Here is a 17290-nt window from a genome sequence, read left to right on the forward strand (position 1 = left end):
CTTGGTTCTTAGGCATGTAGATCAGCACATAGCTGATGCTCAGTTAATAGGTATTAAATAAATGTAACATTGATATTGGTCTAATGCTATCTTTTATTCACTCAACTACATTTATTGTCTACTATGTGTAAGATAACTTGCTAGGCATTACTAAAGAGTAAAATAAAAATAAAATTCTTCATATTTCTAAAATTTATGCTAAAGGGGATGGTGGAGGAGGGATAAATTAGGAGTTTGCGATTAACAGATACACGCTACTATGTGTGAAACAGGTAAATGGTACGGACCTTCTGTCTAGTACAGGGAATTATACTCAGTAGCTTGTAATAACGTATAATGGAAAAGAATCTGAAAAGGAATACATGTGTATGTGTGTGTGTGTGTATAGCGAATCACTTTGCTGTACATCTGAAACTAACACAACATTGGAAATTAACTCTACTTCAACTTTAAAAAGCAAACAAAAAACAAAAACAAAAGGTGCCAAGAAAAAACCTTCTGAAATCAGAAGGAAAATCATAACACACAAGGGATTAATCTCCAAAATATACAAACAGGTCATTCAGCTCAATATCAAAAAAACAAACAACCCAGTCAAAAAAATGGGTGGAAAATCTAAATAGACATTTCTCCAAAGAAGACATGCAGATGGCTAAAAAGCACGTGAAAAGATGCTCAGCATCACTAATTATTAGAGAAATGCAAATCAAAACTGCAATGAGGTATAACTTCCACTGTCAGAATGGCCATCATCAAACAAACTACAAACAATAAATGCTGGAGAGGGAGGGTATGGAGAAAAGGGATCGCTCCTACATTGTTGGTGGGAAAGTAAATTGATACAGCCACTATAGAGAACAGTATGGAGGTTCCTTAAAAAACTAAAAATAGAGTTACTATGTGATCCAGCAATCCCATTCCTGGGCATATATGTGGAGAAAACAATAATTTGAAAAGATACATGCACCCCAATGTTAAGTGAAGCACTATTTACAATAGTCAGGACATGGAAGCAACCTAAATGTCCATTGACAGAGGAATGGATAGAGAAGATGTGGTACATATATACAATGGAATATTACTCAGCCATATAAAAGAACAAAATAATGCCATTTGCAGCAACATGGATGGACCTAGAGATTGTCATACTGAGTGAAGTAAGTCAGACATAAGGAGACAAATATCATATGGTATCACTTATATGTGGAATCTAAAAAAAGGGTACAAATGAACTTATCTAAAAAACAAAGTTACAGATGTAGAAAAACTTATGATTACCAGGGGTAAGAGGGTGGAGGGATAAAGTGAGAGTTTGGGATTGACATATACACAGTACTCTATATAAAACAGAAAACTAATAAGGACCTACTGTATAGCACAGGGAACTCTACTCAATACTCTGTAATGGCCTATATGGGAAAAGAATCTAAAAAAGAGTGGATATATGTATATGTATAACTGATTCACTTTGCTATACACCTGAAACTAACACAACATTGTAAATCAACTGCACTCCAATAAAAATTTTTTTTAAAAGGAAGGAAAATCAAATCCTAAAATTATAAAACTTTAGTATTGAACTTTAACTTAGAGATCACCTAGTGCAGCTTCTTTATCCTACAAAGGAGGGAACTAAGGGATAGAGATAATAGTGTCTTGCCCAAGATGACACATGTTTTCTCTATGTTTCTTGAAATGAAGTTGCTAAGTCAGATCCTCAAAAGAATATTTATAGTGCTAACATATGAAGTTGCTTCCCACCAATGAAGTAAAATTTACTATTATAAACATTATTACTATGATTCTTACTACTACTTCTACTAAACTATGGTGTAGACATGACATAGGATTTTATTTCCTAAACATGTGAATGACTATGTCTATAACACATGCCAAATCCTTTAAACACCAAATAATTAGATCAATTCAGTCACCCAAATACATAAATTCCATCAACTCTTTATCAATGAACAGACTATCTCCTGCTTAAACAAGCTGACAATAAAAATCAAGGACTACAGCCCCCAAATGGTTGAATCAGCAGTCCTGTAAAAGATACAATCACATACTGAGGCAAACATATTGAGCTGATGATTTAATTCTGTGAGAAAGTTAAGGCTTGCAGTACCTCACACAGCGCCTGTAACAGCGGGGTTAGTAACTACAGAATTGAATGTTACAAATACTAAGTAACCATCAAATAGCGGCCAGACAGATGGATGAAGGGAAGAATGATTTGATTTCTGAAACCTTCCATCACCAGGTGTGTGCTATCTGCTTCATACCTGTCATTGTGCTTGGAGCAGTTGATCTTTCTGGCATCATTTAGGGAAGCAAAGAATCCTCAGGGTTGGGGTTAATTTAGGGTTAAAATAAGCTTTTTTAAAGTTTATTCTATTTCTCTATGAAGACTTCAATTTACCCACATCCATCTCATCTAAATGACCATTTAGCTACTTTTTAGAGATATTCACAGCTGTGCTTCCTTTGATAACTTTCACATACTTTGCAACAGAATATGTAGAAAATCTGGTCCAATAACTAACACAAAAGGCCCTTCAACTGTCATTTTAGTTTACCAAGTATTTTTTAAAACTCATATCTTTTCTTCTAAGAAGATAACATTTTGAAATAGAAACATTTCATCTTTTCACTCTGTTGGAAGGTAATGAATTTGGTGGGTTTTAAGTAATTCTTAAATTAATACAATCAGGTCTGCCCATTAGAGCCATGATAGCTTGTATTGTACATTGACAAAGTGACGTGGGGGAAAGTTAAGGGGCGAGAGGAAGGAGGAAAACGGAGCTTCCTTTTCACCCCAGAGATGCTCTGCTTGCTGCCTCTGTCATAATAACTTAACAAATCCCCTTTGCAAAAGCCCTTATTGTGCCCTAAATAGCATTGAAAGCCTAAGTTATTCCTTAAACATTAAGAACAGAGTATTTCACATTAAACTTATAGACTTCACCAAGAGCTACATGACATGGTAATTACATACACAATATAAGTAAGTGGTTGAAATGGTTAACAGGCTCTGGAGTCATAGAAACTTGCATTCAGATCCTGGCTTCCACTCACCAGCTGCCTGACCCTTGGAACATTATCTAATTTCTCTAAGCCTCAGTGTCTTCACCTGTGAAATCAGAATAACGGTACCTGTTCCAAACCATTATTATGAGTTAAATAAATGCTTGATGTCCCTGACACACAGTAGACCTTCCGGAAAAGTAATTAGTAGTAGTAATAATGAGAGTATAAATGGCTTAAATACTTCAATCACCAACTAAAAGCACAAACATATCTGTTAATGTGAATTCAGCGGTTTTAAACTTAACCATAGTGTTTCCACCCACTCACCACTACAAGATCCAAATGGGAGTAAATGGACAGAAGTGAGCCACACAACCTGTATTCTCTTTCATGAGAGTTTTCTAATTAGCACATTAACAAATTCACTCCTTAAAAAATGTGCAATTTGTAAACACAAACTGTTGTCTCAGACATTGATAACTTAGGGTGATTTTATAAATGGAAATGCATTACAAACTCACAATTAGACATAATTAAGAATTGCACAGAGTAATCTGTTTCCTCTTCATGTTGGACTTTTAAAATTTAATAAATTTATGATTCTAACAAGGAGACTATGTCAGGCATTAATTAAAATCTTTAGTATTTGAGGTCAATATGTAACTTTCATTAAATGGATCCAGCATTGTCAAAATAAATCTCAAAAATAATTCTCTCCCAAACAGTATGGAGGTTCCTTAAAAAACTAAAAACAGAACTACCAAACGACCCAGCAATCCCACTACTGGGCATATACCCTGAGAAAACCATAATTCAAAAAGAGTCATGTACCAAAATGTTCATTGCAGCTCTATTTACAATAGCCAGGACATGGAAGCAACCTAATTGTCCATCAACAGATGAATGGATAAAGAAGATATGGCACATATATACAATGGAATATTACTCAGCCATAAAAAGAAACGAAATTGAGTTGTTTGTAGTGAGGTGGATGGACCTAGAGTCTGGCATACAGAGTGAAGTAAGTCAGAAAGAGAAAAACAAATACTGTATGCTAACACATATATATGGAATCTAAGAAAAAAAAAGGGGGGGTCATTAAGAACCTAGGGGCAAGATGGGAATAAAGACACAGACCTACTAGAGAATGGACTTGAGGATATGGGGAGGAGGAAGGGTAAACTGTGACAAAGTGAGAGAGTGGCATGGACATATATACACTACCAAATGTAAAATAGGTAGCTAGTGGCAAGCAGCCGCATAGCACAGGGAGATCAGCTCGGTGCTTTGTGACCACCTAGAGGGGTGGGATAGGGAGAGTGGGAGGGAGGGAGATGCAAGAGGGAAGTGATATGGGAATATATGTATATGTATAACTGATTCACTTCGTTATAAAGCAGAAACTAACACACCATTGTAAAGCAATTATACTCCAATAAAGATGTTAAAAAAATTTTTTAATAAAATAAAATAAATCTAAGCCTTCTGAACATATTTTTAGCAGTAATCGTTTTTCCTTTACTTTTCAGATTGAGTGGATTATATGAAAGTAGCAGAGAAGTTTTGTTTTCCTGCTTAGATCCTATCTAAAACTGTGCTTTGCACATAAAAGAGGCTTAACATCATTATTATAAATGGGATTCACCTTCAAATTTGTATGCAAATTTGGGGAAGACTTAACTTCAAAACAATAAAAAAATATTTAGAACAAACCTGAGAATGCTATTAAGACCAAAATATTTAGTAAAAAAAATTAGTCCTCTATATAAGATGTTTTTCTAAATGAGGACAAACAAAAAAAATTGCCCAGTGAATTCAACAACTCATTCTGAACACCCAAATATAAGTAGTACTAAAGAACATTAAAATTTTATCCATAATGCTTTAAAAATTAAATTCCTAATTCATATTTGAGTTACACTATGTTTAACAATTTTCCTTTCTCTTGATAAACAATTGTTTAAAGAAAAAATAGTGCAAAAAAAACACCCTATTAAATCAGGTCTAGTAATATTCATCTTGTACTAATGCCTGTTATTAGCTATTCTATGGTTATTCCTATGGACCTCTTTAAAATCAGATAGTAAATCTGGCCTTTTATGAGTGAGAATCTTACATTCTTTCTTATATGTCACTTTTATATGTAAAGAATTAGAGGGAGGGGGAGTTACTTTAAAAAATAAAATAAAACCCTGGGCTCCTAGACTCCAAATAATCAAAAGGGCTACGGCGCCATCTTGTGGAAAAACATATCTAATTAGTAAAATGCTTTGATTCCATTGAGGAAAAAAAAAAATGTAATTGAATTCCTTGGCCACCAAGTGTAGTTTCTTTTAATGATATATTATTTTAAAACGCTTTAATCTGGGATGTCTGTCAAACAGCAAAGGATGGTATTATCCTAGAGGATTAACATATATAATGCAGAAACCAGGTGATTTATGTCCATGCTTTGGATAAAGAGAAATACAAGGTTAATATCTTTATTAGAGGTTGCTCTGGAACCAAAGAAGGAATCTGAAAAGAGAGAAAGAGAAAAGGGGGTGAGGGGTGGGAAAAGAATAAAGCTGCAGCTCTTGGCTTTTCCATCCTTCTTTTCAAATTGAAAGGAAATAGGAAAACCCTTAATATGGCTGCAGCACAGTTTCCGAAGGAATTATTAAGGGACCATTTTCTTTAATTTCCATAATCATAAATAAGGGAATTAGTCAAAGAGGTGGGAGGGAAAATAAGGTTGGTTGAGTGAGATCAGAGAAGTACACATCTCTTTCTTTCTTCCTTTAGTTCAATTAACCAAAAATGTGTTGGGAGGTTACAGTGTGCCAAGCACTTGCTAGGCACAGGAAGTGAAAGATGACTAATGATGCACAGTCCCTCCCTAAACACACCTAGGGGACCAGTGAAGTACAAAGATCGTTTCAAGGTGGAGGGAATGCTGAGGAAGGCCACTCTGGGAATTATGCTGTCTGTAGGACATTGAACAGAACCTTGAAGGGTAAGAGAAAGAAGAGAAGATTTTTCACTCATTCTCCCAAATCAGTGGGTAGAACCAAATGCCAAAACCCTGGGTGAACCCTATCCTCCAATGTACTTTTCAAAGTACTTTACAGACGACTGTGCATCCCATACAAACCCTAAAAAAGCATAGAGTACAGAATGTCCCTTCTATTGAACTAAACAACCTCTCTTTCCTCGGTGCTCCCATAACAATTTGCTCAAAACCTAATATGGAACTTAGCTCCTTATGAATAACTCTGAACAAAATTTACCTGCCTGTTTCTCTTAAGACTGTGAGTTCTTTGAAAATCAAGACTGTCTTACTCATCCTATCATGCTTAACACCAACCACGGTGCATATTCACCACTCAACACGTTTGTTGAATTGAATCAGTTATATTTTATGATAGTGTTTGTCTCTGGCCACAGTGATAAGCTCCTAGGTAAGAATGATTCAGGTATTCCTAAAGTCACCAAGAGCAGCACTAACCAATAGTGGTACTGATTTGTTTCTAAGTCTGTCAGTTACCAAGCTCTTGTTTTGGGGCTTTCAGCCCTGAATCTATTTTTAAAACTCCATCTCCTGAACAAACAAGGGCAGTGGATAAAAGAAAAATTGTCTTTGTATCTTTATCTATGTTTTAAATTTATGGGTGGGGGACTTGAGGGTGACTTCCTTCTAAAATGTTCTAAATTTTCTTTCTTTAATCAAATAAAAATCGAAATATGTAGCTTACTTACCTGCTAGAGAACTAAAAGAAAAAATAATACTATCCAAGAAAATGACAAATCTTAGTGTGGTACGTTTCCCTCCTCCTCACCTCTGTCCTCTCTCAACTCTTGGCTCTCACCCCCCTGCCCCAACCCCTCACCTGGACTCTATTTTTTACCTAAAATATTAACACAGGATTACAGAAGAGTTAGCAGCAGCCACAGAAAGAGACTTTGTTATATTGAATAAATCATTAAAACAGAGCAATCTGTTGGAATCCAATTTTTGTCTTATGTGACTTTTATTTCTGTTTTATTTGGTCACACTTAGGCACTCACCTCAAGATATTCACAGTGTGCTTGATGTCAACAAGAAACAAAACTCACTTACCAACTTTTAACCAGCAAATGGAAGTAAAGATCTCTAGAGAAACCACTGTTAAACAAGTTCAACTTCTTGTTTCAGAAGTGTCCTACACTTGCTGTGTGCCTGGATACTAAAATAGGGAGGGCTATACAATGGAGAAAAAAACAGTCTCTTTAGTAAGGGGTGCTGGGAAAACTGGACAGCTACATGTAAAAGAATGAAATTAGAACATTCTCTAACACCATACACAAAAATAAACTCCAAATGGATTAAAGACCTAAATGTAAGACCAGACACTATAAAACTCTTAGAGGAAAACATAGGCAGAACACTTTGACATAAATCACAGCAAGATGTCTTTCAATCTGTCTCCAAGAGTAACAGAAATAAAAACAAAAATAAACAAATGGGACCTATTAAACTCAAAAGCTTTTGCACAGCAAAGGGAACCATAAACAAAATGAAAAGACAACCCACAGATGGGAGAAAATATTTGTAAACAATGCGATTGACAAGGGCTTAATTTCCAAAAAAAAAAAATCAAAATAACAAACAACCCAATTAAAAAATGGGCAGAAGACCTAAATAGCCATTTCGCCAAAGAAGACATACAGATGGCCAAGAGGCACATGAAAAGGTGCTCAACATCACTAATTATTAGAGAAATGCAGATCAAAACTACAATGAAGGGACTTCCCTGGCAGCCCAGTAGTTATGACTCTGCACTTCCATGTATGGAATGGGGATTAATTTGTAGAATAAAGTATGAACCCTGTTAAAAAAAAAAAAAAAAAAAAAAGAAGACTCTGTGCTTCCAATGCAGGAGGCAGGGGTTCAATCCCTGGTCAGTGAACTAAGATCCCACATGTCTCGTGGCGTAGCATAGAGACAAAACAAAACACTACGATGAGGTCTCACCTCGCACCAGTCATAATGACCATCACCAAAAAGTCTGCAAACAATGCTGGAGAGGGTGTGGAGAAAAGGGAACCCTCCTACACTGTTGCTGGTAATGTAAATTGGTGCAACCACTATGAAAAACAGTATGGAGTTTCCTTAAAAAACTAAAAATAGAACTACCGTATGATCCAGCAATCCTAATCCCAGGCACATAACCAGAGAAAACCATGATTCAAAAAGATATATGCACCCCAATATTCAGAGCAGCACTGTTTACAATAGCCAAGACATGGAAGCAACCTAAATGCCCATCAACAGACAAATGGATAAAGAAGATGTGGTACATTTATACAATGGAATACTACTCAGTCATTAAAAAGAATGAAACAATGCCATTTGCAGCAACATGAATGGCCCTGGAGATTATCATACTGAGTGAAGTAAGTCAGACATAGAAAGACAAATATCTTATGATATTGCTTATATGCAGAATCTTAAAAAAATCATAAAAGTGAACTTCACAGACAGAAAACAAACTTATGCTTACCAAAGGGGAAAGGTCGGGGGGGGGGATAAATTGGGAGTTTGGGATTGACATATACACACTACTATATTTAAAATAGATAACCAACAAGGTCTTACTGTGTAGCACAGGGAACTCTGCTCAATATTCTGTAATAACCTAAATGGGAAAAGAATTTGAAAAAGAATAGATACATGTATATGTATAACTGAATAACTTTGCTTTACACCTGAAACTAACACAACATTGTAAATAAATTATAGTCCAATATAAAATAAAAACTAAAAAAAATAAAAATAAGACAGGGAAAGCTGTAAGTATGATTGTTCTATATGTATGCAGATCAAGTACCTAATTCCCAACAACTTTATTTTTAAGCGAGGGCCAACGGTATTATAAGCTGGTTTGCAAAGAGGAAATGCTTCAGCAATCATTAAATGAGAGGAAAAATCTTGATGTAAAATAATAATTCTTATACCTTTCTATAGAGTCAAGAATTTAAGCATCCACATATAAAATGCAATTCTGAAACAGGGAACAGTCATTATAATGCACTGCAAAGCTCTCTAATTTAAAATGTATTCAAACTGTACTCTTGTAACACAAAGTGCTAAGTGTTACAAGCGCTCATATTACAACCTATTTTTAACTCCTACTTTTGATTAAACAACAGAGTAACACAAAAGGTCCAGGTGTGGTATCTGGTATTCAATTGTTTCCTTCTTTTTTCCCTTTAGAAGTAAGAGCACTGAGAGCATATTTCTCATTTTCTTGGAAAAATTCTCGAACCTATCTGAATCTCTGTTTCTTCTTGGGAAGGATAATAACACCGCCTCATCCAGTCATTGTAAGGGATAAAAGATGTAACAGATGTAAATAGCTAATTGTAAATAGTTGCTCAGTAGAAAGTAGTTATCACTATTAGCACTGTTATTATTTTTTAGAGTGGTTTGTTATAAACTGCATATCCAAACTTCTAATCTTTACAATATTCACCAAAATTCAAATCTAAATAGACAAACTGCTTAAATCTTTTAGGTGCTATAAAGAAAAACTCAAAGGTGATTAGGCAACTTTATGATTACATGTTTCTAAAATATGTGTTTGTTCAAAGCTTCAGCTTTGGGATTTTAATCATGAAGTAGAATTATCCATCTATATTCTAGTTCGTTCTTCATCAAAAATCAATTTCCAAAAAGAGAATCCAATTTTACCAATACAAGAATCCTGGTAGTGGCTGGTTGAAAAATTTGAGATCTTGTTGAAAAAGGCAAGAATATGTTCTTTTTAGCAGCTCTGGGGTAGTTAAGTTGAAAATGCCAAGGGAAGTTATATTTTCGTGGTTGTTATTTTATTACTTTTTCCAGAAATTTTCCATTTTAATACCTTTTAAACCTGTAATTTAGCTACACTTTATTCTTTATTGTATTTCAATCTGGGAGGCAGATTGAAATTAATCAACCTAATCAAAGACCTGAAACCACCAAGAATTCTGGTTCTAGTTCTAGTATTGATTTAGCTCTTACATTTCCATTAATTAAATAAGGATAATAACCTAACCGCTTTCAGGACCATGTTGGCAAGGACTCTTCTGCTTCATCTTTGAGTCTTCCTTCTCCTTTCCACCCCTAGTGCTCAGAAAACATTTGTGGAACTGAATTTATCACAATAAATTGCTTCCATTAAACAATCAGATATTAATAAAATTCAACAAAAAAAATAAATGACTTTCCTCTTTCCTACAAACTATGCTTACTTTGTTTTTCACAGCACAGTTCTAACTGCTTCATATGAAGCCTATGAAATTAATTCCTCCTGGTTTTGGTCACTCCAATCACATCAGCAAGCCCAAGAGAGCCAAGGGCTGAGCTCTGGGGCATTCTGTTGTTTAAGACACAATTAAATGTCCAAAGAAGAAGCCAGTCAAGGACACTGAGAAGAAAGGTAGATGATAAATCAAAACAGTATGGTGTCCTAAAACCAAGTTAAAATTTTTAAAAGTTTCAATAAAGTGGATGTGGTCAATTGTGTTAAACACTGGTGACAAACAGAGTAAGATGAGGACTGAGAATGGATCATCCAATTTGACAAGATGGAAGTTGCCATTGGCCCACAAAGGTGAGGGTTTTGGTAGAATAGGGGAATGAAAGCCTGATTAGAATTGTCATGAGGATGGGAGCTGAGACTGTGGAAACATCAAGGTTTGCTATAAAGGATGGTAAATAAGTTGATAGTCATAGAGAGCATAGAAACAAGGGAGGTTTCTTTTCTCCTTTTGTTTAATATTGTTAATTAATAATAGAGCACATTATAGCAGAGAAGAAAGACATGTAATGATGCAAGACAGAAAAGAGGTCATTAGAGCAATAAAGTTCTTGAGAAAGTGGAAAGAGATGGAATCCAGTGCACAAGTAGAGGATTTTCCTAAAATAGAGAAAGACACTTTCATTTTAACAGAAGGCTATAGATGAGGGTAGGCTGGTTGGTGGAAAAATAGCTCTATCTTCTGATTGCTTCTGCTTTTTCAGTGAGATTAGAAGGAAAATCATCCACTGACAGTGGGAAGCAGGGAAGAGGAGTTGGAAATTTGAGAAGAAGACGGTGTAAGATAGTAATCTCTGAGAGAGAGAAAATAAATCAATAAGGAAATGGTAACTGTGGTCGACTGAATTGTAGAGACTGCATTAAGGCCCACTTGAGACACAGTCATAAAATTTAAAAGAGATCAGTCACAATAGTTAGGAGTTTTTCTCCAGCCATGAACTGCAAGCTTGGGAAACATATATTGAATGTTTATCATGTGCCAGAACTGTCTAAGCATTTTACTTTTATTAATACTGTGAGCCCACAACAGCCCTATGAGTTGGGCACACATGAGGAAATTGAGGCACAGAGATGTTCAGAAACTTTTCCAAGGCCACCTAGCTAATAAATATTGGACACAGGATTCAAGGAGCTCACACCTTTAGCCACTAAATTATACTATTTTTCTATAAATTGTTGGGATTAATCAGTATTGATTTCTACCATTTGAGTAAGGCAGAGAGGGAGTCAAGGAAGGCATGGATTGGAAGCCCCAGTATAATCAAAGAATTACCACAGAGGCAGTGAGCTGAAAAGAGAGGAGAGGTGGCTGGTGACTGGAATGTTAGAAATTGAGATTTTGAGGGCAGTATCGTTAGTTATTCATAATTGACAAAATCTGAGGTGTGACCATAAGAAATGGCAGCGAAAGTCAGGGAGAAGGGTAAGGAAAAGATCGTAAGAGAAAAGGTCAAGGAACTAAAAAAATCAGGCATTGGATGGATTATCCACATGAACAGCAGCAGTGATGGAAAGAAGAACGTAAGTAAGTTGGATCTTAAACTCTTCACCAAATGAGGAAGATTGACAGGGAGACTGGGAGATTACTGCAGGAAGTAAGGATGTGTATAGTCAGGTAGCCTTGCTCCAAAGAGAGGTTACCAACCTGTCGCAGTTTGCAAAGAACTTTCCCAATTTGAACACTGAAAGTCCTACATCCTGGTCCTCCATTAGTTGAAGATTTTGAGAGAGAAGGAAGAATGGGCTATTCTCGGAAAGATGCAAAAGAATACAATAGCTGCCCCACCCCCAGGCTCTATGTGATATGGATTTTTAAATTTTAAATTTAAAAAAACCCGTCATGTGGCAGGTGTTACTACTGTATTTAACTCCTCATCTCAGAATAGGATGCTTTGCTTACATTAGCTGATTTGTTTGAGGCAAACATTTCCAATACATTTTCCTCCCATTTTGTCTGACTTGTTCCCTTAAGGGTAGTGATTGTGTTTCCTATCTCATTAAACCTAATATGCTCTATAAGCTATAGCTACTTTTCTATGATCAACAAGTGTTGTAAGTGCCTGAATGGGCCTGATGGTAAATATTGCTGAGTTGAGAAAATCATATCCCACTAAAGAGCCTGAGCACTCAGGAAAGGATCAGTATTGCAATATCGCCCTAATCCTACATGTCTGAAATGAGAAATATCTCTGCCACAGAAACATCCGCATCGCCCACCCCACTGTTTCAAAGACTTCTTTTCTGGGCTAGGGAATGGAGAATCATAGTATTTCCCAGACAGGAGAAACCCTAATGACACTTTAGAAGTTATTAAAGGGTCATGGAAACCATCTTCTTTGACTGAACACTTGCATGATCTTTCCACTCAGATCATGCACTAATTGTAGCTTCACCTGGCAACAAATGCTGTATGGTATTTTCCAATGTGTTTTAGTACATGGACAAAATCTGTGGCATATTGTATCATTTCAAAATAGTACGTGCATAGAGAAAGACTGAAAGAATAATTGAAAAATAATCCAAAAGCTGCAATGAGACCACCAGGCTGGTCTGAGCTGTCTTCCAGGTCTTTCCCGCCTTCTAACCCTACTCCTCTCTCTCCTTGCCCCATCACTAAATTTCTCAAAATATTTCTTCAACTCCAACTCATTCCTTGGCTTGTAATCTGATATCAGCCCACATTCTCTAAAAAGGTCACTAATTACTACTTTGATAGTCATTTCAGGGAAAACCCCAGTTTCTTACACTTTTACGATTTTGAGCATATAAAGAATGAATGACGTAACTAAATATGAACTAATTTTTGTAGTACACATGTTTGTCACACAAATTTATAAATCAGGAAAAAATCCTTTGATAGACACCACATATCTTAATTTGGGGTTTAAACTTTAATCTCTCCAAATTCAGTAACAACCCTCCTTGAAATTTCAGTAGCACTTAAAATCATTTGTTACCTCTTCTTCCTGAAATTGTCTCACCCTGACCTATTTTTCAAACATCTGTTCTCTTATTTTTTTCTTTTCTTCCTTCTACCTTCAAAATTAGTCCATTAGACCAATTTTAGTCCATTAGAATTTGTATAATTCTTGAACTTTTAGCAACACTTTATGTCATCTCCTTTTAAAATTCTGTTTCCCTGAATATATTTTCTGAATGTTCCTTCTCTGGCTCCCTGAGTGGCTTCTTGTCTTCTTCCTCTGGTCTCCAAAGGCAGGTAATTACCAAGAACCTAGACTTGAACTTCTCCTTTCATTCTACAGGGTTGATCCTCATTAGTCATGTTGTCTCCTCTTGTGATTTCAACTGCCATTTCTAAACAGAATGTACCCCAAACCCAAACATTTTTAGAATTCTCTCCTGTAGGAGTTCCAATCATGTTGCTGAATATCACCTGGATGTCCCATAATCACCTCACACTCCGTCTAAAATAACACTCATCCTCCTAGCCATGACCAGTTCTTCCAATTTCCCTAATTCTGGTTAAGGAAGCCACCAATGTTATGGTCACAAAAACTTCAAAGCTATATTTTTAACCCATCCTAGTCAGTTAAAATGGTCAACTTATTCCACCTCCACCATCGGTCTGACAATCATTCCTTCTCATTCACTTCTACCATCATAGCAGCCTTTAACTGCCTCCATTGCCAACTTCCAATTTATCTAGAATAGTACTGCCTAATTAATCTCCCAAACCCAATATTACGACATCCTTATCCAGAAACATTTAAGAGTCTCCTACTGTGTGGCAAAATGTATCTATTTCTCTGATGATACTTATCTTACAATCGAGTCACACCTCTTAGATTCTAAAATCAAAAATAAGAAAGTCATGAATCACCAAAAATAATCAAAATTACCCTGGAAAACTCCTTTGACAGGATCTCCACTGGGGACCACGAGTTGGTTCAGCCCAGCCAGCTTTTCCTCCAGCATTAGAACAGGTTCCTGTTTCTTTGGTTGAGCACCAGAGGAAGTAGCTGGCTTGCTTTTAGGGCCCATTTTATATGAAAAATGCATGTATACATATCTTTAAAAATTAGAGTCGCACTCAGCTCAGTGACAAGCTCAAACCTGAGAGGCCCCCCAGAACAGAGACAATTGAGGAACCAAACTCTGAAGTTAGGAATAATAGCATATTCCTATTGCATCTTCTACAGCACTTAACACTATTAATTGATCTATTTTAGATATAAAAATAAAATAATATCAATAAACTCCAGTGGAAGCAGTGAAACAGACATATACTTGCTATCTGTATTTGATAACCAAAATACACATGTTAAAGTATGTGTATATTTAAATACGTTTATTTATGTTCCAAAATAATAAGAATAATCTAGAGTTATTGTATTAATAATAAGGAAATTATTGTAATATGTCATCATAATTATATTAAAATTAAGGGAAAAAAATTATATCCCTACATTACAGCATGTGTCTTGCCAATATTATTTAAATATACCCTGTAAATATACCCCCAAAACATCCCAGAAAATCATAATTATACTACCCCATGTAATCTAAGAGTGTTACTAGAACTATTCAAGTATTTACCTTGGGGAAGTATAAGATATCCAGAGCTGCTTCTGGGAGTCAGTTTGAATAAACCACCCTGTGCATTTTGAGGGACACACGAAAATAAATTTTGGACATGCTGCCGCATCCTCTAGATACCTGTATTTGATTGTTCCTGAGATTTAGTGATAGAATCTACCCTGTAGCATCCAAGAGTGCACACTTGGCAGGTTTGAGAAGTCATCTTGAGTTGGGGCAGCGCTAGTGGACATGGCCCAGAAGCACCCAAAGGGAAGCTATGAGGGTGACTCTAGGTGGTGTCACACAGTCTTGCTTCCCTGGGCAACACCCGCGGGGCTTTGAGAATGTTCCTGGGAACGTTGATCCCCGAGGCACGGTTAGAGTTTCCTACTGACCACTAGAGGGCTCAGGGGGACCGTTTCTGCCAGCGGCCCTCTGGGGGCCGCGGAAGGAAACAGCCAACCAGCACAGGGCACTAAAGCTGAAATATATGAACATTGGGAGATGGACCTCAGGTATTTGAAGCTAGATGAAGATGCCTTCTGGGGCACTGATGCCTTGGCATGCTTAGTAGAGAAAGATATTCCGACCTAGAACTTTTCACTCATATTCAAAGATGTTGCCCTGAAGGAGAAAAGTTACATGTCGGAATTAGAAAATAATAAAATATATACAAGCTTCGGAATCAGACAGACGTATTCAAATTCCAGCTTTGTCTTTTATTAGCATGCTATAATGAATAATGTGTTTAATCTCTCATCAGTTTCCTTATCTGGAAAATGTAAAGTGCTTGGTATAGACGGTGCTTCAAAATCAGAATGTATTCAATAAGAGGAAGTTGTATTTGTTTTTTTCTTAATTTTTATTTAATCTAATACAATTGGAATCTCTGAGACTCTGAATGTATCATTCCGTGCTATCCTCAGCTAACTTTAATAAAATCTGGCATCTCTGTCAAAATCCACCTAGACTCCAGACCAATAAGAGCCAGACCTGGTGAAACATGAGGTGCCCCAGAAGTCTACTTAACAGACAATATGGCTATAGAAATAGGGTCGGGGACTTCCCTGGCGGTCCAGTGGTTAAACTCTGCCCTTCCGCTGCAGAGGGCCTGGGTTCCATCTCTGGTCAGGGAAATAAGATACCGCATGCCAGGCTGTGTGGCAAAAAAAAAAAAAAAAAAAAAGTCAATTGATCCCACCAGTTAGTTTATATTCTTATCAAGGGAAAACCCAGAAATACACAAAAATGGCTATTAAAAGAGTTCTCCATCCTCAAAAATGTAGTTAATGCACAATAACTGTATATTATTAACTAAGATGATAGCTTTTGTCTAAATCTCTTTATGCAGGAAGGTGCTTGGAGTTTTGCACTTAGTTTTTTTTCTTTCATCTTTTTTTTCCTTTTCCTGTAATAATGATGGATTTCCACTGGTCCATCCGTTTTACTCCTCTGAAACTCCTTATAACCAAGAGCATGTATTTTCACAATAGCTAGATGCGAGGTGAGTGATGTAAGAATTAATTAGTGGCCCAAGAATTGCAAGGGATAATAAATGGTCCACACAAATATTACAGAATTTAGACCTCGTTAGACCTCAATGTGTCTAATAGATGGACACTGATATTCATCTTAAAGTATTATAGAGTACCTCCATCTCCTCTCTGGTCTCAGTTTAGTATTCTACTTTTTATGCTTTTATTGATTTATAAATTAATGAATTTGTTGAGGAGGTAAAATTAATTTATTTGACTGGATGTTTGTCAATATGGCTTCGAAAAAATTGTTCAAATGCTGTACTGGTGCATTCTGTCCTACAAAAACAATCCAACAATCCTGTCTCTATCCATATGTGAAACAGAATTCACCACAGCAGTCAATTACAAAAACTAACCTTTGAATTACATTGAATTAAACATCAAAGGATTAGATGCCTAAAAATGTAACAACAGATTTTTTTTTCCTTATCTGCATTATAAAACTGCAATTCTGAAAAATGTTTTTCTAGGAGTTTACTGCTTTCTCAAGTAACTGGCATCAGATTTTGACATAAACTATTTCAGGCACCCAATTTAGAAAACAAACAGTTATTAAATGTCTAAAATGTCTATTGCCATAGATGTTAATGTGTTTCTCTCTGCCTCTTTCTCAAAAAGTAGTCAGTTCAAGGTGTGTTTATTCATTCTTACAAATATATTTCCCCACTCTGTAAAAAAGAGAAGCATAATTCAATTGAAGTAGATCAGAACTGTGCTTCCTTACACCATATAACGTGACAAGCTGTAAATAAAATGAACTTTTTATGAATACATTATGCATGGGATATGTTCCCGGGGTTGCATATAAAGAGTATTTTAATGACATACATTTTTCTAGGTAACCAAAAGCGAGCTGCTATT

At 36.1% G+C, this 17290-nt stretch overlaps 1 protein-coding gene across 1 annotated transcript in view; it reads right to left on the reverse strand.

The window, feature by feature from the left end:
• The window catches only part of NELL2 (neural EGFL like 2), a 443340-nt gene extending 428170 nt beyond the window's left edge, over positions 1-15170 (reverse strand). Inside the window, exon 1 of the mRNA XM_067009131.1 lies at positions 14910-15170. The gene's annotated coding sequence lies outside the window, so the exon portion shown is untranslated. The remainder of the gene's footprint in view (positions 1-14909) is intronic.
• Between the last annotated feature and the right edge of the window lie 2120 nt (positions 15171-17290).

Source organism: Kogia breviceps, chromosome 12 (genome assembly GCF_026419965.1).
Source record: "Kogia breviceps isolate mKogBre1 chromosome 12, mKogBre1 haplotype 1, whole genome shotgun sequence".
NCBI lineage: Eukaryota > Metazoa > Chordata > Mammalia > Artiodactyla > Physeteridae > Kogia > Kogia breviceps.